The sequence below is a fragment of the Scyliorhinus torazame genome, chromosome 15 (genome assembly GCF_047496885.1).
Source record: "Scyliorhinus torazame isolate Kashiwa2021f chromosome 15, sScyTor2.1, whole genome shotgun sequence".
Lineage (NCBI taxonomy): Eukaryota > Metazoa > Chordata > Chondrichthyes > Carcharhiniformes > Scyliorhinidae > Scyliorhinus > Scyliorhinus torazame.
The window spans coordinates 27,872,032-27,894,828 of NC_092721.1; the positions used below are offsets into that span (position 1 = coordinate 27,872,032).

At 46.7% G+C, this 22,797-nt stretch overlaps 1 long non-coding RNA gene across 1 annotated transcript in view; it reads left to right on the plus strand.

Annotated features, from left to right (window-relative positions):
- The first annotated feature begins 2,031 nt into the window (after positions 1-2,031).
- Positions 2,032-22,797, plus strand: part of LOC140391371 (uncharacterized) — a 78,038-nt gene continuing 57,272 nt past the window's right edge. Inside the window, exon 1 of the long non-coding RNA XR_011935017.1 lies at positions 2,032-2,084. This is a non-coding gene — a long non-coding RNA (uncharacterized lncRNA). The remainder of the gene's footprint in view (positions 2,085-22,797) is intronic.

Sequence of the window (22,797 nt, forward strand, 5' to 3'; positions counted from 1 at the left end):
CCCACACCTCTTTGGACTGTGGGAGGAAACCGGAGCACCCGGAGGAAACCCACGCACACACGGGGAGAATGTGCAGACTCCGCACAGACAGTGACCGAAGCCGGGAATCGAACCTGGGACCCTGGAGCTGTGAAGCAATTGTGCTATTCACAATGCTACCATGCTACCCTTACTTTGCTTTATTTTACTTTATCTTACTTTGCTTTATTTACAGATTGCTGCCATCTAGTTTGGCGTATCCTCCATCCCGTGCCCCCCCCCAGCCCCCCTTACCCTAACTCCTCCCCGTCTCCCCCCGGCCACCCCGCTTGTTATTCTCCCTGGTCGATACGGGGGGTTTATTTTTTTTAGGTGGAATGGGTGGGGCAGCGGGGGGTGGGCCACCCCCGTGTTGTCTCTCTTTGCCGACCCTCGGATGGTGTATTTAATCTTCTCCAGATTGAGAAATTCTGAAATGTCAGCGAGCCAGTCTGCAGCTGTTGGTGGTGCTATTGATCGCCAGCCGAGCAGGATTCTCCGGCGTGCGATTAGGGAAACGAAATCTAGGGCGTCAGCCCTCTTCCCCATGTGTAGCTCCGGCTGCTCTGATACCCTGAAGATTGCGACATTTGGGCATGGCTTCACCCTCACCCCCACAACCTTGGACATTGCCTCGGAGAAGGCTGTCCAGAACTCAGAAAGTTTAGGACAAGCCCAGAACATGTGGGTATGGTTGCCGTCTGGCACCGCTCACATTCATCCTCCACCTCGGGGAAGAACCTGCTCATTCGGGTTATGGTCAGGTGTGCACCACTTTAAACTGCATGAGGCTGAGCCTTGCGCAGGAGGAGGTGGAGTTCGCCCTGCTCAGTGATTCTCTCCAGCGGTCCCACCTTACTTCTGTCCCTCGTCCGTCCTCCCATTTCCATCTGGTCTCGTCCAGTGGTGTTCGATCTGTCCAGTAGCTGTCCGTATATTTTCCCACCGAGGTCCCCCTTCCTTACTTTCCGTGATCATCAGGTCCTCTAATAGTGTAGTCTCTGGGGCCCTGGGGTATGCAAGAGTGTTTATGCACACAACTTTAACACTGACAGGACAGGTACAAATCAGTTATAGACGTATATGGGATCCTCAGCTTTATAAATAGTGGTGTTGAGTACAAGCACCATTGCTCAACTAATACCAAATACAATTTGGTCTCAGCTTGAGTATTGTGTCCAATTTTGGGCTAAACACTTCAGAAAGGGCATGCAAGTTTCGGAGAGGGCACAGAAGAAGTTGACTGGAGTGTTTCCTGGGGTGAACGACTTAGTTACGGTGGATAAACTGGAGAAGCTGATGTTACCCTCCTCCGAGCAGAGCGGGTTAAGGGGAGGTTTGATTGACATGACTGAAATCATGAAGGGCTTGGATAGAATAAATAATGAGAAAACTGCGTCCAGTGGCTGAAGGGTCAGGGGTCGAAGACACAGGTCGAAAGTAGTTGGCAAAAGAACGAGAAGTGACATTGGGGAAAAACTTTTTTCACAGTCAGTGGTTAGGATCTGAAACGCTCTGCCTTCAGCGGTGGTGGAAACAGATTCAATGGTAGCTTTCAAAAGGGAACTGAATAAATACTTGAAGGAGAAAACATCATAGGGATATGGGGAAAAGGTGCGGCAATGGAAGTAACTGAATCGCTCCTCAAGAAGCCAGCAGTATGTCAGGACTGATTGTCTCCCTTCTGTGCTTATTATTCCAAACTTCTATTCATTATCATAGCACTTTTAACAAGTTCAGCATGCTATAAATCACGTACAGATAATGAAGTGTTTTTTCCGTAAATTACCATTGCACTGTAGTCAATTAGCTCACAGCAAAATCCCACCATTGGCAATTAGATAATAAACATTGACCAGAACACTGAAGAGAAGTCCTTGTTCTTTGTCTAAATAGGATAATGCAATCTTTTACATCTGAAAAGCAGACTTGGGTTTAATGTCTTTTTTCTTTCTTTTCTTTGCAGTGTGGTAAAACGCAAAGGATGGTCTCGTTGAAAGATTTGTTCCATTGGCAGGACACGTGGGCTGATTTTTCCCTTTGAAATCCTGAAAGGGGAGAGGAAGGTAAATGCGCTTGTTGGTAGCATCATGCTGGAGGTATTGGAAGTGACACAGGAACGTCTGTTGACTGTGGAGGCTGGATGGGTGGAAGGTGAGAACAAGGGGAACGCTCTCATGGTTCTACAAGGGAAGGAAGGAGTGAGAATAGGAGTGTGGAAATGGATTCCACACATTTGAGGCCAGAATCATCAATCGTGATACACTCTTTAATCATGCCAAACAGCGGTGCCGGCACAGTGGTGTATAGTCGGGAGTGTTTTGTTATGCTCTTGACGTAGCATAAGCTGCTTCCTTGATGTGCACTCTGACAAAGGAAGGTTCAGACTTGGAGATAGCTTTAACGCATTTATTACTGTTAATGATTCTCCTACTTGGATTCGACTCTCCTGTTAATCCTGCTATAACTACTCAGACTAACTAACCTCTGCTACAATCCACGTGGTGGGTGTGATGTGTTTCAATCAACCCTGTCTGTACTCACTAAGTGTCTCCTCTGGAAAGAGAAATATCATGTGTGCTGTGTCCTTTTATATGGGTAGCCCCCTTGTGGTAGTGTCACCTCTGTGTGTGTCGTGACTGCCCATTGGTCGTGTCCTATCTTACTGAACTATTGGTTGAATGTCTGTGTGTCATGATGTCTCTGGTGCTCCCTCTAGTGTCTAGCTAGGTGTAGTGTATGTACATTAACCCCTTGTGTATTTACAGTGATGCATATCACCACAGGGAGGGAGTTGCCTTGGGAGTCTTTAACATTTATCTAGACCTCATGAAGTCTCATGGTTTCAGGTTAAACATGGGCAAGGAAACCTCCTGCTGATCACTACATACCATTCATCGTCAGCTGATGAATCAGATCTCCTCCATGTTGAACACCACTTGCAGGAAACACTGAGGGTGGCAAGGGTTCAAAAGTTTGGGTGGCATACTTCAATGTCCATCACCAAGAGTGGCTCGGTTGTACCACCACAGACAGAGCTGGCTGGGTTCTAAAGGTCATAGCTGCTAGTCTGGGACTGCAGCAGGTGGTGAGGGAACCAACAAGAGGGAAAAACATACTTGATCTCATCCTCACCAACCTGCCTGCTGCAGGTGTGTCTGTCCATGGCAGTATTGGTAGAAGTGACCACCGCACAGTCTTTGTGCAAAATCCTGCCTTCACATTGAGGATACCCTCTATTATGTTGTGTGGCACTACCACCGTGCCAAATGGGATAGACTTCAAAAAGACCTCACAACTCCAGACTGGGCATCCATGAGATGCTGTGAGCCATCAGCAGATTGCATTCAACCGCAATCTGCAACCTCATGGCCTGGCATATCCTCCACTGTATCATTACCACCAAGCCAGGGGATCAACCCTGGTTCAATGAAGAGTGTGGAAGAGCATGCCAGGAGCAACATCAGGCATACTGAAAAATGAGGTGTCAACCTGGTGAAGCTACAACACAGGACTACTTGTGTGCCAAACAGCATAAGCAAGAAGTAATAGACATAGCTAAGCGATTCCACAATGAATGCATCAGATCTAAGCTCTGTAATCCTGCCACAACCAGTCGTGAATGATGGTGGACAATTAAACAACTCACTGAAGGAGGAGGTTCCCCAACATTCCCATCCTCAATGATGGAGGAGCCCAGCACATATGAGCAAAAGACAAGGCTGAAACATTCGCAACAGTCTTCAACCTGAAGTGCCGAGCGGATAATCCATCTCGGTCTCTTGTGGAGGTTCCCAGCATCATAGATGTCAGTCTTCAGCCAATATGATTCACTCCACGTGATATCAGGAAACAGATGAAGGCGCTGGGTATTGCAAATGCTATAGGCCCTGACAATATTCCGGCAATAGTACTGAAGACTTGTGCTCCAGAACTTTCCGCACCCCTAGCTAAGCTGCCCCAGCGCAGCTACATCACTGGCATCTACCCGGCAAAGTGAAAAATTGCCTAGGTGTGTCCTGTACACAAGAAACAGGACAAATCCAAACCAGCCAATTACTGCCTATCAGTCTACTCTCCATCATCAGCAAAGTGATCGAAGGAGTCATCAAAATTGCTAGCAAGAGGCGCTTACTCAACAATAACCTCCTCATGGACGCTCAATTTGTGTTCTGCCAGAGTCACTCAGCTCCTGACCTCATTGCAGCCTTGGTTCAAACTTGTGTAGCCATCTAAGATGGCCACCTGCAAAGGACCATGGGAATTATGGCCAACCCAGGACTCAGACTGATACAGAGCCTATGTGTATCTGAAACACAGGTAACCAGCTGATCAAAACCCCCCGCTCGTTTGCATTTTAATGGCGCATTTTCAGAGGACAATAGAACTCCAATCAAGCAACCGGTACAGCCACAGACTGATCGGCTCCATTCCCTTTACTCAGAATGCCCAGCTCCCAAGGTCAATGACCACTAAGAACCCGCCCAGCCACCAAGGCACCTGCCCCTTTATTGGCCAAAATCGAAGACAGTAATCAAAGCCCTGTCGAACTATTGGGTCCAAAGTTAAGGACCGCCCTAAAGAGCGCAAAATCCCAGAAGGATAAAAGAGAGCACAGCCATGTATTCTGTCTCTTTTAGATCCGGACTGTGCCAGCCAACTGTAGCAGGAACAGCCAGCCAAGATCAAGACCAACGATCGCTACTTGACGGCTGAGCCCAGCAGAGACAGAGCCACTTTCTTCGAACCAGCCAAGTGAAATCCAGATAAAGGCCTTATCCATTTGCACAGTGCCGGTCGCCCTGAAGTTAAGTATAGGTTATTGTAGCTGATAGGTGTAGTTTAACACCTGTAGATATTGTGTTTGCATGTTGAGATAACTCTTGTGTATGTAAATAAACTATTTTTGAACTAACTAACTGGTTGTGTGGTCATTTGATATAAGGGAAGGCTTGTGGTTCACCAACATTATCATTAATATTAGCAACAGTATTGGCGACGCTGTTGGGATCAAAATGAGCACCACTTGGATAAAAGAGCTGAATACCAGAGGTGAGGGGGCGAGTGACTGTCTTTGATATCAAAGCAGCATTTGACTGAGTATGGCATCAAGGAGCCCTAGCAAAACCGGAGTCAATGGGAATCAGGGGGAAAACTCTCCGCTGGTTGGAGTCATACCTGGCACAAAGGAAGACGGTTGTGGTGGTTGAAGGTCAGTCATCTCAGGTCCAAGACATCACTGCAGGAATTCCTCAGGTTTGTATCCTAGGCACAACCATCTTCAGCTGCTTCATCAATGACCTACCATCCATCATAAGGTCGAAGTGGGGATCTTCGCAAATGACTGCAATGTTCCACACCATTTGCGACTCCTCAGATAATGAAGCAGTCCATGTCCAAATTCAACAAGACCTGAACAATATCCAGGCTTGGGCTGTCAAGTGGTAAGTTACATTTGCGCCACACAAGTGCCAAGAAATTACCATCTCCTACAAGAGAAGATCTAGCCATCGCCCCTTGACATTCAATGACATTACCATCGCCGAAGCCTCCACAATCAATATCGTGGGGGTTACCATTGATCAGAAACTGAACTGGACTAGCCACATTAATACTGTGGCTACCAGAGAAGATCAAAGGCTAGGAATCCTACGGTGAGTAACTCATCTTCTGACCCCCAAAGCATGTCCAACATTTCCAAGGTACAATTGAGGAGTGCATTAAGGCCCTTGAGTAGCCACATCATGGCCATTTAAGGGTCTTTTACCACCCAGCCTCAATTGTTAAGCCGAGGGGCATCGGTTGGATAAGTTTGCCGAATGGAATAAGTCTTTGGCCTCGATTTCGGGCGGGAAGGGCGGGTGCCTCAATCTGAAGGCACCTTCAGACTGGGGACACATTGTCCCCAGGGATCGGGGAACTTCAGCCCTCCCTCCCCCCTGGCTGACTCCCGACGATCTGGAGGGGGCCTATCTCCTTCCGCGCGGGACCGCTGTAGGGCTCCGCCATGTTGCTCGGCGCCACCGCGGAAACAGCCACCACGCGCATGCGCCGGCATGGAGACGGCCGTCGGACGCATGCGCGGACCCACACCGCGAGATCGTCTGCCACCTGACCAACCCCACCGCCGGACGTCTTGCCTGATGCCAATCAATGCTCAATTGCATTTACAGTGGCAGCGGGCCTTTCAGAGTTGGTGGAGATGCAATCCCTGCTGACTCTCAGGTTGGAAGTTGCTGAGCACACCCCACCCTGAAAATTGAGGCCTATATTTTGGAGCTGTGTCCTTAAATTCACATGAAATGAAGGGGTGTCATGATCTCTGCTGAAGTTTGTCTGACAATAAGCCTGGTAGATTGATTATGAGAGATGAAAAGGACTGATTTACTCAGAAGATGGTGTAAGTTGTTTACACTTGGAGACAATTGCAGAAGCCTTTGTGATAACAGTGGATAGACTGTGAGTCTCCAAAGTACCAGAAAAGTGTTGAGAATGTCAAGTTGTAAACAGTTGTGCTTTAGTCCCAAGAAGTTGTTATTTATATATGACACAGCTCAATGGAAATCGGAGGATGTAGTATTTTATCTGGAAGTGGCGATGTTACGATACAGCAAATGATGTGAAAGGATATAGCATTCTGTTTGTGAGTGCTTTTGTGTCTAAATAGTGTAGAAGGTAGGAAATGGCAAATACTGGGGATTAGTGCACTGAAGATGAGTCAGTGTTTGTGATAAAAGTTAGGGGTATTTGGAGGCATATTGGATACTTGCTAAAGAATATTGAAAGATGAAAGGAGAGAGAGATGGAGTGAGCATTTGAACAATGGAAATAATGGCCGGGATTCTCCGAAATCCTGGCCAAGTGATGACGCCGGCGTAAAAACCGGAGTGGTGCATACCGGCGTCAACGGGCCACCTGGCCCAGTGATTCAGGGGCCCTCAGGGAGCCAGCATGGCGCCGGAGTGCTGCGTGCTGGTCTGGTGCCAAAAGGCGGCCCTGCACTGCCGGTGTGGGTCCGCGCATGCGCGCGATGGCCGTCTCTGTGCCGGCGCATGCGCGTGGTGGCTGTTTCCGCGGTGGGGCCGAGCAACATGGCGGAGCCCTACAGCGGTCCCGCGCGGAAGGAGATAGGCCCCCTCCAGATCGCGGGTGCCCGCCAATCGGTAGCCCACAATTGCGGGCCTGGACGCCGTGGAGGCACCCCGGAGTCTGATCTCCACCCCCCCCACCCCCCTACCAGGACTGCCACTGCGGCCGCGGATCCGAGCTCCTGTCGTGTGGTACCAGGTTGGAACCACGCCGGCGGGACTTGGCGGAACTCGATGGGAATTTGACCAGTCGACTACGGAGAATCGATGCTGTTGCCTTTTTCAGCGGTCCCCGACCGGTGCCGCGTCGACTGCGCGGGTGCGATTGGCGGCGATTCTCCGGTTGCTGGAGAATGGCAGCCCGGCGTCGGAGCGGCGTGGCGGGAATTTCCCGCCTCACCTGCGATTATCCGACCCGGCGCAAGCCCGGAGAATCCCAGCCCACATGTGCAGTGAGTATTTGGCCGAATCAGTATTTGATTTAAGTGGATCAGCAATAGGAAAGTAGGTTGCTCTGGGGAGGAGTTGCAGGAAAGTGAGAAGGGTTGGTGCGGGTAATGGATTTGTATATTATGGTAATGACACTGATATAATGACATGGTAATGAGATGGCATGATGCCATAATAAACACTCCCTATAACTAGCCATGTTTGATGTCCATTTCTCTTTCTGAGTATCGCTGGACACATCACAATATTTGGCAATGGGGATAGGATTGAAGTCCATAAGTAAAGGCAGCAAACAGCAGCAGGGCCTGGAGTGAACCAGATCAGTCAGCTCCCGGTGACCTCCCTGCTCAGATGGAAAAAGCTTGTGACTGGATTGTGCGAGGCCTGTGCTTCATGTCTCCTCAGTGAATGGGATGCCACAGGCACCTTGTGTGTACTGACTTAAAATACTAATCTTGGTAAGAAGATACTGAGATAACTATAAACTGTAACAGTGCATCACCTTCACCTGTACCTGAATTTTGTGAGTGAGAGTGTGTCAGATGTTGCTTTTAATTTGGGTTACCATGTGAGAATAAATACGTTTTGCTATTTTTGAATGCACAAAAGCTTGCTGCTGAAGTTATTTCATTGACATACACAATCCAAGAGATGAGAACGCATACACCACCTTCATACAAAACATACTGATCATCGAAAGTAATGGAACACAGATTTTCTCTTCATGACAAAATTCAAAGATGAAAGTGAAGAGGTCAAGACTCAGAATAAGCCATTTCTTATGCAAGAAAATAGTTTTGCTAATGAAGCTTGACCTGGAAGTGTATGACACACTAGCAAATGTCTTGCTGGCAACAAGGCAAAAGATGTGCCATTCAAAGCAATACCATCAAGATTTTTAAATTCTTTTAGGGGCGATGGGTGTCACTGGCAAGGTCACCTTTTATTGCTCACCCCTAATTGCCCTGGGACAAAGTGGCTTATTAACCCCTTTCAGAGGACAGATAGGAGTTGACCACATTGCGAGGCGTTTGGAGTCACACGTGGGAGAGACCAGGTAAGGATAGCAGATTTCCTTTGTTAAAGGGGCATTCGTGAACCAGGTGGGTGTTTCGGATACTTTCATGGTGACCATTACTAAGACTATGTTTAAATTCCAGATTTTATTAATTGAATTTAAATTCCACCATGGTAGGGTTTAAAGCCATGTCCCCAGAGGTAGATTACTAGTTCAATAACATTACCACTACACCATCACCTCCTCAACAAACTGGAGGCACATTTCAACCGTAAGTCACGAGAGATATCAGAAACCAGAAGACTAGTGAAATAATTGGTGATTACATAAGACTATAATATATAGAAACAGAATTAAGCCATTCAGCCCATCGAGTCTGCTCCGCCGTTCAATCACAGCTGATATGTTCCTCATCCCCATCCTCCCGCCTTCTTCCCATATACCCCTGATTCCCTTATTAATCAAGAAATCCCCTTATTAATCAAGAACACCAGGGGCGAGATTCTCCGACCCCCCGCCGGGTTGGAGAATCGCCGGGGGCTGGCGTGAATCCCGCCCCCGCCGGTTGCCGAAGTCTCCGGCACCGGAGATTCGGTGGGGGCGGGAATCGCGCCGTGCTGGTTGGCGGGCCCCCCACGGGAATCCCGCCGCTAAAATGCCTGTCCCGCCGGCGTAGATTAAACCACCTACCTTACCGGCGGGACAAGGCAGCGCGGGTGGGCTCCGGGGTCCTGGGGGGGGCGCGAGGCGATCTGGCCCCGGGGGGGTGCCCCCACGGTGGCCTGGCCCGCGATCGGTGCCCACCGATCCGCGGGCAGGCTTGTGCCGTGGGGGCACTCTTTCCCTTCCGCCTCCGCCACGGCCTCCACCATGGCGGAGGCAGAAGTGACTCCCTCCACTGCGCATGCGCGGGAATGCCGTCAGCGGCCGCTGACACTCCCGCGCATGCGCCGCCCGGAGATGTAATTTCCGTGCCAGCTGGCGGGGCACCAAAGGCCCTTTCCGCCAGCTGGCGGGGCGGAAATTCGTCCGGCGCGACCTAGCCCCTTAAGGTTGGGGCTCGGCCCCCAAAGATGCGGAGCATTCCGCACCTTTGGGGCGGCGCGATGCCCGACTGATTTGTGCCGTTTTGGGCGCCAGTCGGCGGACATCGCGCCGTTTCCGGAAAATTTCGCCCCAGATTTGTGCTTGAGGTGCTGTTACCTACAGGGCTACAGACCAAGAGCTGGAAGATGGAATTAAACAGAATAGTTCTTTCTTAGAACAAAGGAACATAAGAACTAGGAGCAAAAGTTGGCAATTTTGCTTCTCGAGCCTGATCCACCATTCAATACGATCATGCTGATATTATCATGGTCTCAACTCCATCATCCTGCCCGTTCTCCGTATCCCTTCAACCCATTACTAATGAAACATCTGTCAAACTCCTCCTTATATTTACTCACTGTCCCAGCATCCACCACAATCTGGAGTAGAGACATTCACAGATTCACAACCCTTTGGGAGAAGTAGCTTCTCATCATCTCTGTTTCAAATTTTCTACCTCTTATCCTGAGACTATGACCTAGAATACCCCACAAGTAGAAGCATCTGTTCCGTGTCTATTTTATCCGTACCTTTAGTCATCTTGTATACCTCAATTTGATCTCGCCTCATTCTTCTAACCGCTAAAGAGTATCGGCCTAATCTCTCTTCATACGACAAACCCCTCATCTCTGGAATCAATCTAGTGAACCTCTTCTGAACTGCCTCCAATGCCACTACATCTTTTTTCAAATAAGGGGACCAAAACTGCACAATACTCCAGGTGTGATCGCACCAATGCCTTGTACAGTTGCAACAACACTTCCTTACCTTTATACTCTATTCTTTTTGCTATGAATGTTAACATTTAATTTGCTTTCTTTATTACCTGCCGGTGGTGGGAAGCATAAAATTCTGGCCATGGAAAATGTCCAGTAAACGTGTGTGAAACCAAAAAATATTTGGCTGAAATTGCCGAAAAAGTGATATATATCCATAGAAAGAGATTAAACAAAACTTATGCGTGATGCATTTAACCGTTAGCACATACCAGAGTTTGAACCAGTTCAGACTTCAGTATTTTAAGTGCCAATTTCTGAGAGAGAAACAGGATTTTCTTTGAGTCAGGAACTGAAACCCAACAGTCAAATTCCTGACTCTACATCAACACCTGTAAGAAGATCAGAAAGGCTTTGTGAAACAATCAGTAAGTTTGCTTTGTAAAGGTAGCTCAAGAAGGAAAAAAGTTGCACAATACATTTTTAAAGAAAAGGGGAAACAGGGTAAAGTCTTCTGCTGATGATACAATGTCCTGATAACTTTATTCACACTTCGATGAATTAGCCATTTTGATGTCCATCTTTCGTTCAGGGTGCTACCCGATACAGTGGTGAGGGACCAAAGCAGAGACATTTGGGTAAGGGAGCAAGACTTGCAAGGGGCATGGGGAAGGAGAGAAAAGAGAGAGCAACAAGAAAGTAGTGAGCAGGGGAGAGGCGTGGACAATCAGTGAATCTGGAAGTAGAATGACACTTCGTGGTTGGTCGAGAAATCACGGGCGGGATTCTCCCCTACCCGACGGGACGGGGGGGTTCCGGCGTAATGGAGTGGTGGGAACCACTCCGGCGTCGGGCCGCCCCAAAGGTCCGAAGTCTCCGCACCTTTTGGGGGCCAAGCCCTCACCTTGAGGGGCTAGGCCCGCGCCGGAGTGGTTTGCGCTCCACCGGCTGGCGGGAAAGGCCTTTGGCGCCATGCCAGCCGGGGCCAAAAGGTTTATGCTGGGCGACGCGGGTTGGCGCATGTGCGGGAGCGTCAGTGGCTGCTGACGTCATCCCCGCGCCCTGCACAGGGGAGGGGGTCTCTTCCGCCTCTGTCATAGTGAAGACCATGGCGAAGGCGTAAGAAAAAGAGTGCCCACACGGCACAGGCCCACCCGCGGATTGGTGGGGCCCTATCGTGGGCCAGGCCATCGTGGGGGCACCCCCCGGGGCCAGATCACCCCGCGCCCCCCACCCCAGGATCGAGGAGCTTGCCCGCGCCGCCTTCTCCTGCCGTTTAAAAGGTGGTTTAATCCGTGCTGGCGGTACAGGCATTCCAGCAGCGGGACTTCGGCCCATCATGGGCCGGAGAATTGGCGGGGGTGGGCTCGCCGACTGGCGCGTCGTGATTTCCACCCCCGCCGAATCTCTGGTGGCGGAGACTTTGGGACACGGCGTGGGCGGGATTCACGCCAGCCCCCAGCGATTCTCCGACCCGCCGTGGGGTCGGAGAATCCCGCCCCTCAAGGCTCTTGATTTTCCATCGAATTAAATTAATAACGGAAAAGATGGAAGGCTGATGATGTCTGAACAGTGCGATGAATGTAAGAATTTCAGATATAGTGTCATAAATGTATTTGGTGCAATAAGGGTTAAAACCCTAGGTTAGTGTGTGTATGATTTCTGCAGTAGTGTTTTAAAAAAACCTGGTTTAAAAGATGAATAGATGTTTTGGGAGCCAGGTGTGCAATTAAAGCGTGGTAAAAGTTTGGGCTGATGGACTTTTATCTTATATTAAGAGGGTTGCCTGAGGAGTAGATAATTAGAGCCTGAATTCTCTATCATTGGGATTCTCTGTTCCCGCTGGAAGCGCACCCACACCCGTGGGTTTCCCGGTGGAGCGGGATGGCCACAATGGGAAATCCCATTGATAAGCGGTGGGAACAGAAAATCCCTCTGCCAACAAACTGCGGGCCACTGAGAAACACACAGCTGGGGCACCGCCCATTCTGTTCAACTTAGTGAGATGATTTAGCTCATGGGGGGAGGCAGGGGTTGATGCAGTCAGGTGTTGAGGTTTTCAGTGTTAGCTTTTGGCTGGAAGGGGAGCTGGGAAGGTTTCTGACGAAATACAGTCAGAAGTCCTGCATTATTCTGACAGGGGGTCGGGTCTCTTTCTTTCAAGCAGTCTCAAATAATCACTCTTTCTCAAAGTGGAGTTTCCAAGATATCTCTTTGCAGCAAGTCTGCTAACTGTATTTAAAGTGGATTGTGACTTGAGATGGTTTTGTTGTACGAGTGGAAATAAAGTTAGCAGTAAAGGGTTATGTGTCACTGTATTGATTAGTATTGTTTAAGACTTAATTGTAAGCCATTTTCTTGTGTGATGCTAAGGGTATTTTAATACTGTGTTAGTAATAAAGTTTGTTTTAATATACCATATCCCTATTTTGCGTGTAATCACTCCTCACAGTCTTACAAAATTAAAATAAAATATTGGGGTTTCTATCCTGTATCCCAACCACTGTTAGGTCTGGTTTGGGATCGTAACAACAGCATAAACTGTGTTCGTGCGTTGATGTACAATGAGATTTTCCAATCCTGGTGATCCAACACTTTAAGTCCCGAAAGATGTGCTTGTTAGGTGAGTTGGACATTCTGAATTCACCCTCAACGTACCCGAACAGGCGCCGGAGTGTGGTGACTAGGGGGTTTTCACAATAACTTAATTGCAGTGTTAATGTAAGCCTACTTGTGACACTAATAAAGGATATTATTATCATTATTATTATTATATGTCATGACCTTCAAACTAAGATGGGAGGAAATAAATTGTTTAAAATATGAGAAGAAAAGTACCCAGAAAAGTGACCAGTTAAAATTTTTAAAAGCTCACAGCTCCTTTAAAAGAAATGAATGAGGGACTAAATCCCAAAAGAATCAAACTTGCTTGTAAGTGAAACTCGTTCTCCTCTGACTTGCTGTTAAGTAGAGTAGCCTGTATAAATATTTTTCAGAAAGTCATCATATTACCTATTTATCCGCTGGGTACAAATCTAAGCAGAACTTTATATCTGACCTGCTGAAATCATGAATAAATGTTTAAACTTTTCTCACATTTGAACGAAACCTCACAGAACAAAATAACAGTACATGACTTTTAATGAACCTATCAAGAATGACCCATAAAATTGAGTTGAGCTTTGAGCTGATTCATGGATACATTCTTCTCATCTGAACAGAAATATGTTTATTCTGCAGTTTTTGATATTGAGTAACTTGCAGCTTGCCACGTCTCAGTAACCATCTTAATCCTGCCCCCCATTCCTCTCGGCGTATTCAATTGTTGCTTTTATTTGTAAAGGATAGAGGTAGGCTGACGCTGGGGCCAAATCTTCCGATCTCCAGATCGTCGCAGACGGGATATACAACTGAGATGTTCGTCGGGGGCTTGCCGAAGTTCTGACACACTGACCTTCATGGGAACTGCCCAGGAAGTTTGAATTTACGATAGGCAATTCTCCTGCTCCCCTGGACCCTCCGCAAAAGTCCCCAACTCTGAGCTAGAGTTGAAGACTCGGGACAGTTCTGTGGGACTTTCTTGGATTGTTAATCGGGAAATGTTAGGCAGATTAAAACCACGTCTAACATCTGGGTAACTACATCACTGACCCTCTATTATGATCTTGGACCAGACCGCAACTTTTGCTAGGATATCGGACAGGAACACAAATCACTTTTTTAGAATTTGTAAAACTGTGAGGAAAGGGTGCTTCATTCCAGCAGTGGTTCCACGCACAAATAGGGACATTGTATATTAAGACAAACTTTATTATTAACACAGTATTAAACTACCTTTATTTCACAGAAATATAACTCACAATTACCAGTTAAATGATGCTCAACAATAAAAGGAACCACTTTAACTCGTAACTGTTACATTCTTTATCTCCAATCAAGCGAAACCCATCAGAGGGCAAAACCCACTTGCCTATCTTTGGATCGGAAGATCTTTTGAGAGATTGCCTGAAGAGAGAGAGATTGTGTCAGGACACATCCTGAAGTTTCTTGTCTGTGTCAGACTACTGCTTAACCTGACACCCTTTTTCAGAAGCTACTGTCCAGCTCCCAGCCAAAACTGATGAAAAGCAACTCAAAACTGGCTGCTTCAGGCCTGCTCCTCCCATTACTTACACCATCTTTATCCCACTCAAATACCATGACCTAATTACTTAAGATTAAACGCAATGTCTCTAATTAACTACCCCCGAGAAATCATAACAAAAAGCCATTAGCTTCTCCTCGTAAACATAAGCATGGTTTGAAATAATGGTGATCTAGCTTTTATGACATCTTAATTGAACCTGCAGACACAGCTTCTGTCTTTCTTTTAAACCAGAATTTTAAAAATATATCAGTGCAGCAGACATATCTGCTAACCGAGACTCTGAAAACCATTACTTACACCAGATAATTATAATATAATATATATTCCAATTTCTTACATTCATCACACCACCCCTTAAAAAAATGAAGCAGAAATGTGAAAACATGGCTTCATTTTCCAAAGCCTTAAAACTTCACACATTCCTCATTACTAAACTACACTAATATCTATAACTTATATATTTTATTATATTTAGGCATGCAAATTTAAACATCAGTATAGTCCATTTTAGTTGGAACTCCTGCAGTGGATCTTGTAGATGCTACACACTGCTGCCACTGTTTGTCAGTGATGGAGGGAGTGAACGTTTGTGGGCGGGGTACCGATCAAAGGGGTGCCTTGTCCTGAACGGCATCAAGCTTCTTGAGCGTTGTTGGAGTTGCACTCATCCAGGAAAGTGGAGGGTATTCCATCACACTCCTGACTTTGCGCCTTGTAGATGGTGGACAGATTTTGGGGAGTCAGGAGGTGAGTTATTCATTGCAGGATTCCTTGCCTCTCACCTGCTCTCATAGCCACAATATTTATATGATTAATCCAGTTCAGTTTTTGATCAATGGTGACCCCCAGGATGTAGATGGTTAACAGTGACCACCCCCTCACTAGCCCACAGCCCCAACCCAACTACAGCCCCGACCATACCACTCACTACTCCCCGAATCTGACTCAGCTACACAACTGGCCTCTGGACTAACTCCTCAGCCACCCGACTGCACCCTCAGACCACCTAAATACACTCCCAACCCAATTAACCCCTCGACCTGACCTGACAGAACCCCACTTTGCACTTCGCCCCTTACACTGCTAACCCACTACTAACTTCACCAAGTTACCCACCTGCCCAGTTACCCACCCTACCTACTCATCCACCCAACCTCAACCCTACTTACCCACCTCACCCACCTCACCCATTCTACCCCATTACTTATCTCGCCAATGTGCCCTCAATCCCAATTGCCCACACTTGACCACTTCACTCACTCACTCATTCACTCACTCATGTTGCCGAATTGGTATTTTCATTCAATTAGTAATCCAGAAGATCTGGGGGCCCGGGTTCAAATCCTACCACGGCAGATGGTGAAATGAGAATTTAATAAAAATCTGGAATTAAAAATGTCGAAAGCGACCATGAAACCATTCTTTGGGGAAGAAACCTGCCGCCCTTACCTGGTCTGGCCTACACGTGACTCCAGACCCACAGCAATGTCGTTGACACTTGTATGACCTCTGAAATGGGAGGATAGGGAATGACTGCTGGCCCAACCACTGATGCCCACGTCACGTAAATGTATAAAAAAAACTTATTCATCTATTTGCAAACAATTAAACTGGACAGTTAAACTTATCCAATGACAGCGAGTGACCTACAAACGTCATTTGTGCTGATCCTCTTCGCAGGTCTCTGTATGGAGTCCGGAGGGAGGGAATTCTTCATGCTGCAGGACGCAGTTCCGACGCTTGTCCGAGGATTGATGCCAACATATTAGGGGAGTCATTCCCAGTTGCATCGTACTAAATTTAAAGCCCCATGGAGGAGCGATAAAGAAATAATGTATATGATGAATAAAGTTGTATTTAAAGAGGTGAAGGAAAATATGAGCTTCGGACTCCAGTATGTTCGTCTTCATTCTTATATCACTAATGCACATGTTTGCCAACAAAATTTCTAGTAGCACTGAGCAAATACAATGGATTTCACAGAGTTTACAGCACCAAAACAGGCCATTTGGTCCAACTGGTTAATACTTGAGTTCATGCTCCATATAAATCTCCTCCCACGCTTCTTCATCTGACCCTATCAGTATCACCTTCTATTCCTTCCTTTGTCATATTCACACCCAGCTTCCCTTCCCCATAAATGCATTTCTGCCTTTTGGTTCAATTTCTCCTTGCAGTATTATGTTTCGCATTCTAATCATTCTCTAACTAATGAAGTTCCCCCCCGAATTCTCCATTGGGCTTATTTCTTTAAATACTGTTTTATGGGATGTGGGTGTCACTGGTCAAATCAGCACTTGCTGCCCACCCTTAATTGCCCTTGAGAAAGTGGTGGTGATCTGCTTCCTTGGACCGTTGCAGTCCATGTGGTGTAGGTACACCTACAGTGCTGTTAGGGAGGGGTTTCCAGGTCGTTGACCTGAGGAAAGTGAAGGAATTATTAGTGGCCATCTTATAGATATGGCCCCTACATTTCATTGCTACAGCAAATGGCAGACGTTCGATGAGGAAATGGAGGAACATTTTAGCTCTCCACTGAGAGGATTACAAAAGAGGTTTGTAAGATAATGATCAGATATTTTTTTGACAGGTCCCTGGAAAACAACAAAAGAGTTGTAAAACCAAGCTCCCGTCTGTTCTAGGAGGTGGGTTTAAAAGCTCCATGGGAAGCTTTTGATTGTCCTGGCCAATACTTATTGAACGGTTGGTGCTTTCAGTTCAAAATGGTGTTCATCCTGGGAAGTGCTACTCACATTGGGTGTGGTGCTCACTGTGGGGTATGGAGCTCAGGATGGTCCATCACGGTTGGGAGTATTGGATTCAATGGGGAGCAGTTGAAAGCTTTGGCTGAGTTGACAATACTCTCTGCTCCGAATTAGGAGGTTATGGGTTCAATGCGACTCCAGACACTTGAGTGAAGAAATCCTAGTTGACACTCTAAGGAACCATGGCACTGTCTCATCTTTTAGTTGCAGCATTAAGCTGAGGTCCGTTTCTTCTCTGAGGTGGAATTAGATGATCCCATGGCTATTTTTTTGGAGAGTAGGGAAGTTGCCCCTGTTGGCCTAGCCAATATCTATCCCTCAATTAATCTCAGAAAAACAGATTGTCTTATCATTGTCATATTCCTGCTTGTGGGAGCTTGGTGTGTGCAGATTGGCTGCCATATTTCCTGCATTACAACTTCAAAAAATACCCATTAGCCGGACGGTGCTTTGAAAGATGCAGTATAAATACAAGTCTTCATTTTGTTTCATTTTGGTGCTTACCTTGGAAGTTAGTACCAAAGGAGGAGAGTGTGGTGGTACTCAATTTGGGGTTTGTGTGGGGGTGGTACTCAGTGGGGGTAGTGCTCAGTGGGGAGGGGGGGTGATACTCACACTGGGGCCAGTACTTCCAGTGGGGTGCGGTTCTCACAGTGGGGGTTACGCACAGTGGGCCGTGGTAAACATAATTGGGTGACGTATATACAGTGGGGTGTGTTTCTCACAGCGGTATGTTGTGCTCGTGGCTGTGGTTGGTACACACAGTGGGATAATGTACACACAGTGGGGCATTGTATACACAGTGATATTCACGGTGGGAGACTCACAGTGGTGCGTTACACACAGTGTGGGGACATGCAGTGATGTGTGGTCCTTACATTGGTATTGGTGGTCAGAGTGAGGTGTGGTACACACAGTGGAAAGTGGCATTCACTGTGGAGGACTCAACGGGTGTGATACACACTGTGGTTCTCACAGTAGAGTGTGATACACATAGTTGGGTGCGACGTTCACAATGGGGGATGCTTAGCGGGGTACATTAAACACAGTGGAATGTCATACATACAGCAGGCAAAACTTTGGAAATTTTGGTCTGCAGTCAAAAATTATGCACCGCATTTAAATTCTGTGATGCAAATCATCATGCACCTTCCAAACTGGAACAATAGTAGTCTTTTCGGAAGTTGTTACTTATTAACATAAATCATTAATTTTAAACAAATACACGTGAGTATAAACAAATGAAGGAAAATCAGCCTCTGTCATTTGTATGAAATATATTACAAAATATGAACACTCCAGTTGTCATTGTTCAACATTGCTTTTGTTCCACATATAGACAGCAAGCAATTGTTTAAATACTGTAACCCAAACTGTTTGAGAAAAGTAATATAATTTTTCATTTCAACAATCGTTTCTCTCTCAACTCCTCCACTGTTGTGAAATTATCCGACTACTTATCTGTCATCCAGTACTCAACGAGCAGAAATTTCCTCTAATTAAATAATGGAAAGCTTGCAGCTATTGTTTTCGGTCCCAACTCCGAACTCTGTTCCCATCCCTCGGCTCTAACTCTCTCCCGAGCAACAGCCTGAGATTAAGCCAGTCTTAGTTCACATTTCACCCCGGAATGAGCTCTCAGTCTCATCTTTGTGTCAATACAAGACCGTCTATTTTCACCTGCCTTACTTGGCCTCCGTCTCATCTTATCTGCTGATGAAACCTTTATCCATTCCGCTGATGCCTTGAGCGTCAATCAATCTAATCCACTCCTGACTAGACTCCCACTTTCTTCTCTCTATAAACTTGACGTCATGCAAAACTCTGCTGCCAATGCCTTAACTCGCAACAAGTATTAATCCCCTATCACCCTTGTGCCCTCTGACCTACATTTGCTTCCAGTCAAGTCATCCTTGTTTTCAAATCCCTCCACGGCGTTGCCCCATGCTTTCTCGATAAACCCCTCCAGCCCCTCAACCCTCTGAGTTAGCTGTGCTCATATGATCCTGGTTTCTTAAGCATCCGCGATATTAACTGTCCCACCATTAATGGCCATGGCTTTAGCTACCTCGACCATAAGTTCTGGAATCTCATCCCTACACGTCTTTGTCCCTTGCCCCCACTTACCACCTTCAAGACTCTCCTTGAAACCTTTCTCATTAATCAGCATTTGGAGATCTGACCTAATACTCCCTATGTAGCTTTGTGTCATGTTTTGTTTGATAACGCTCCTGTGAAGTGCCATGGGGAATTTTATTGCATTAAAATCACGACATAAGAATAGGTTGTTGCTTTTGGTGAGGGCACCTAGAGGCTGATCCCGAGGACCGAGCAACAGTACTGGGAGAAGTTTGTTCACCTCACGCGGAAGGTTAAGGTCGGTGAATTAATCTTCAAAGAACATTGCCTCGTGACCCTACCATCAACCTCTCAATGTAGCACACCCCAATCACTCAACCATCATCGATCTCCAGCGATCAGCACTCAGGTCTATTGTTGAGATGTCCCACCACACCCGCATGGAAGCACCATTGATGCCAGCCTTGGCACACATCCAGTTAGATAGCTATGGCAGAAACATCACCATAACACATTGCAACAGATGCATTTACATTCTTCTCCCTTGTATGACGAGGTGATCCATAACCACAGGTAGCAATGCATGCCTGCATCACTAAAGCTCGCTAGAGGACACCGACTGGCTAATCAAGAGGCCTATTGCGACATAGAATCATAGAATTTACAGTGCAGAAGAAGGCCATTCAGCCCATCGAGTCTGCACCGGCTCTTGGAATGCGCACCCTACTTAAGCCCCACGCCTCCACCCTATCTCCCTTTATCCTCGTAACCCAGTAACCCCACCTAACATTTTTTGGGACACTAAGGGCAATTTAGAATAGCCAATCCACCCTGCCTGCACATCTTTGGACATTGGGAGGAAACCGGAGCATCCAGAGGAAACACACGCACATATGGGGAGAACGTGCGGACTCCACACAGACAGTGACCCAAGCCGGGAATCGAACCTGGGACCCTGGAGCTGTGAAGCAACTGTGCTAACCACTAAGCTACCGACATAGCCTGTTACATCCAGCATAACTTAGAGCATTCTGGATAAGCATATGTTCCTCCACTTTGGCACTTAACTAATACCATCTCACCCCTTTCCTGCTATCTGGCACGAAAATACAAACTCCAAATGTCATCATCCTGGACCTCTTGCTTTCTACCTCAACCCTCAACTTTGTTTCTCCGAACCCTCCCATTTAGATCTTCTGCTTCCAGATAACAAAGAACTGCTGGCCAGTCAATGCCACCCCATGAGGAAGTGTCAGAGTTACCATAGACATCTGGGGAGAAAGCACTGTCACTTGATCTGACATGGGCAACCACCAGCTCATGGAAGCATAGCAAGTAACTAAGAGGGTATTCCAGAGTTGGGATCTTAAAATGCAAATTTTAATCAGCAAAATGATTTTAAAGTGTTTGTGCGTTGCCTCTGTCAGGTTAACGAGTAACTCTGGAATTTTCCAGCTATCCCCTGTAACAGCTGCTCAGGCAATGAGCATAGCTTCTCCCTGTCGGCAGCTCAATTCAAGCTCTAATATTGAATAGTACCTGTGAGAAGAGTGACTGTTGTTTATGGCGAGCTTTTATAGCTGACTGGAAACCTACTTCACTTGTTAGGCATGTAAAGAAAAAAGGAACAGGGGATTTGGAAATATACTGCCAATTTAAATTGGCTTTACTCTTTCAATCTTTGTGTATGCCTCGCTTTCATTTTCCCTTCACTCTTCCTTACAGAAATGTGCACTTACGGGAACAGGTTAGCTCAGTTGGGTAGAGAGCTAACATCTGGTTCAGAATGAGACAAATACCTGCCTCCTCGCCCTACCCGTAATAGTTGAAGGCAATGGGAAAACCATCACTGACAGAAAAAAGGGCCAAGAAAATGGTTTTGGTCGACATACCATAAGAACATAAGAACTAGGAACAGGAGTAGGCCATCTGGCCCCTCGAGCCTGCTCCGCCATTTAATGAGATCATGGCTGATCTTTGTGGACTCACTCCACTCTCCGGCCCGTACACCATATCCCCAAATCCCTTTATTCTTTAGAAAGGTATCTATCTTTTTCTTAAAAACGTTTAAAGAAGGAGCCTCAACTGCTTCACTGGGCAAGGAATTCCAGAGATTCACAACCCTTTGGGTGAAGAAGTTCCTCCGACACTCAGTCCTAAATCTACTTCCCCTTATTTTGAGGCTATGCCCCCTAGTTCTGCTTTCCCCAACCAGTGGAAACAACCTGCCCGCATCTATCCTATCTATTCCCTTCATAATTGTATATGTTTCAATAAGATCCCCCGCATCCTTCTAAACCCCAATGAGTACAATCCCAGTCTACTCAACCTCTCGTCATAATCTAATCCCGTCAACTCTGGGATCAACCTAGTGAATCTCCTCTGCATTCCCTCCAGTGCCAATATGTCCTTTCTCAGGTAAGGAGACCAAAACTGAACACAATACTCCAGATGCGGCCTCACCAACGCCCTATACAATTGCAGCATAACCTCCCTAGTCTTGAAATCCATCCCTCTAGCAATGAAAGACAAAACTCGATTAGCCTTCTTAATCACCTGTTGCACCTGCACACCAACTTTTTGCGACAGTGGACAACGTGCAAGGACCTGCCTTCAGGCAGAGCACACGTAATGAATGAATGAATGAATGGAAAAAGGACGCATGTAGCTATACCATGGGTGTTGTTAGGAAAACAAAGGTAGCTTGAAGAAATTTCTATTTGGATGGGTAAATATTAGACATAAGGTATAGTTTTACGTGGCTTTAATTGAATGTTGCTGTGCCTGGAAGGGTAAAACCTACAATTAGATTCATTCTGGTAATAAAGGTGTTTCTATGTCTGGTGGCAGGTTCAATTCCAACTCTGTTTCTGTTGTGCTCAGAGGGGGCTGCGACGTGAAGAGTAAATCAAATACAAGTAGTTGCTTAGCAACTGGGGGCCTTGTAAGGCAGAAAAGCTTTTAAGTTGTAGTTTTAGCTGGATATATTGCAGTTGAAGACAGGACACCGAGGAGTGAATGTCTCTCAAAACTGCCAGGAGAAAGATTGGAAAGGACGAGAGTTTCAAATAGGCAGGTTTCCAAAGAATCAGATATTCTCCAGATAACCAGGGAATTGGGACAGAAAAATGCCGTAATTGTGAAATTAGGAGAACAGAGAACAAGGTATTGTCCAGGATAATTCAAGGGGAAATATTATCAAAGGAGTAAATTCTCCATGACCGGACACAGGTAGCGTGTTTCCAGATCCGGAAGAGAATGGAGTGTCGTCCAAAAAATGGGACGCCATAAGCCCCGCGCCAGCGGGAGGATGCAAATCCGGGATTTGCACCAATTTGCATCTGATTAATGGGCGAGAAACCCCCGTCTCTGCATCACCCTCACCCTGCTGTTATGCACCAACCCCCACAGCAGGAAACCTGCGGGCGGG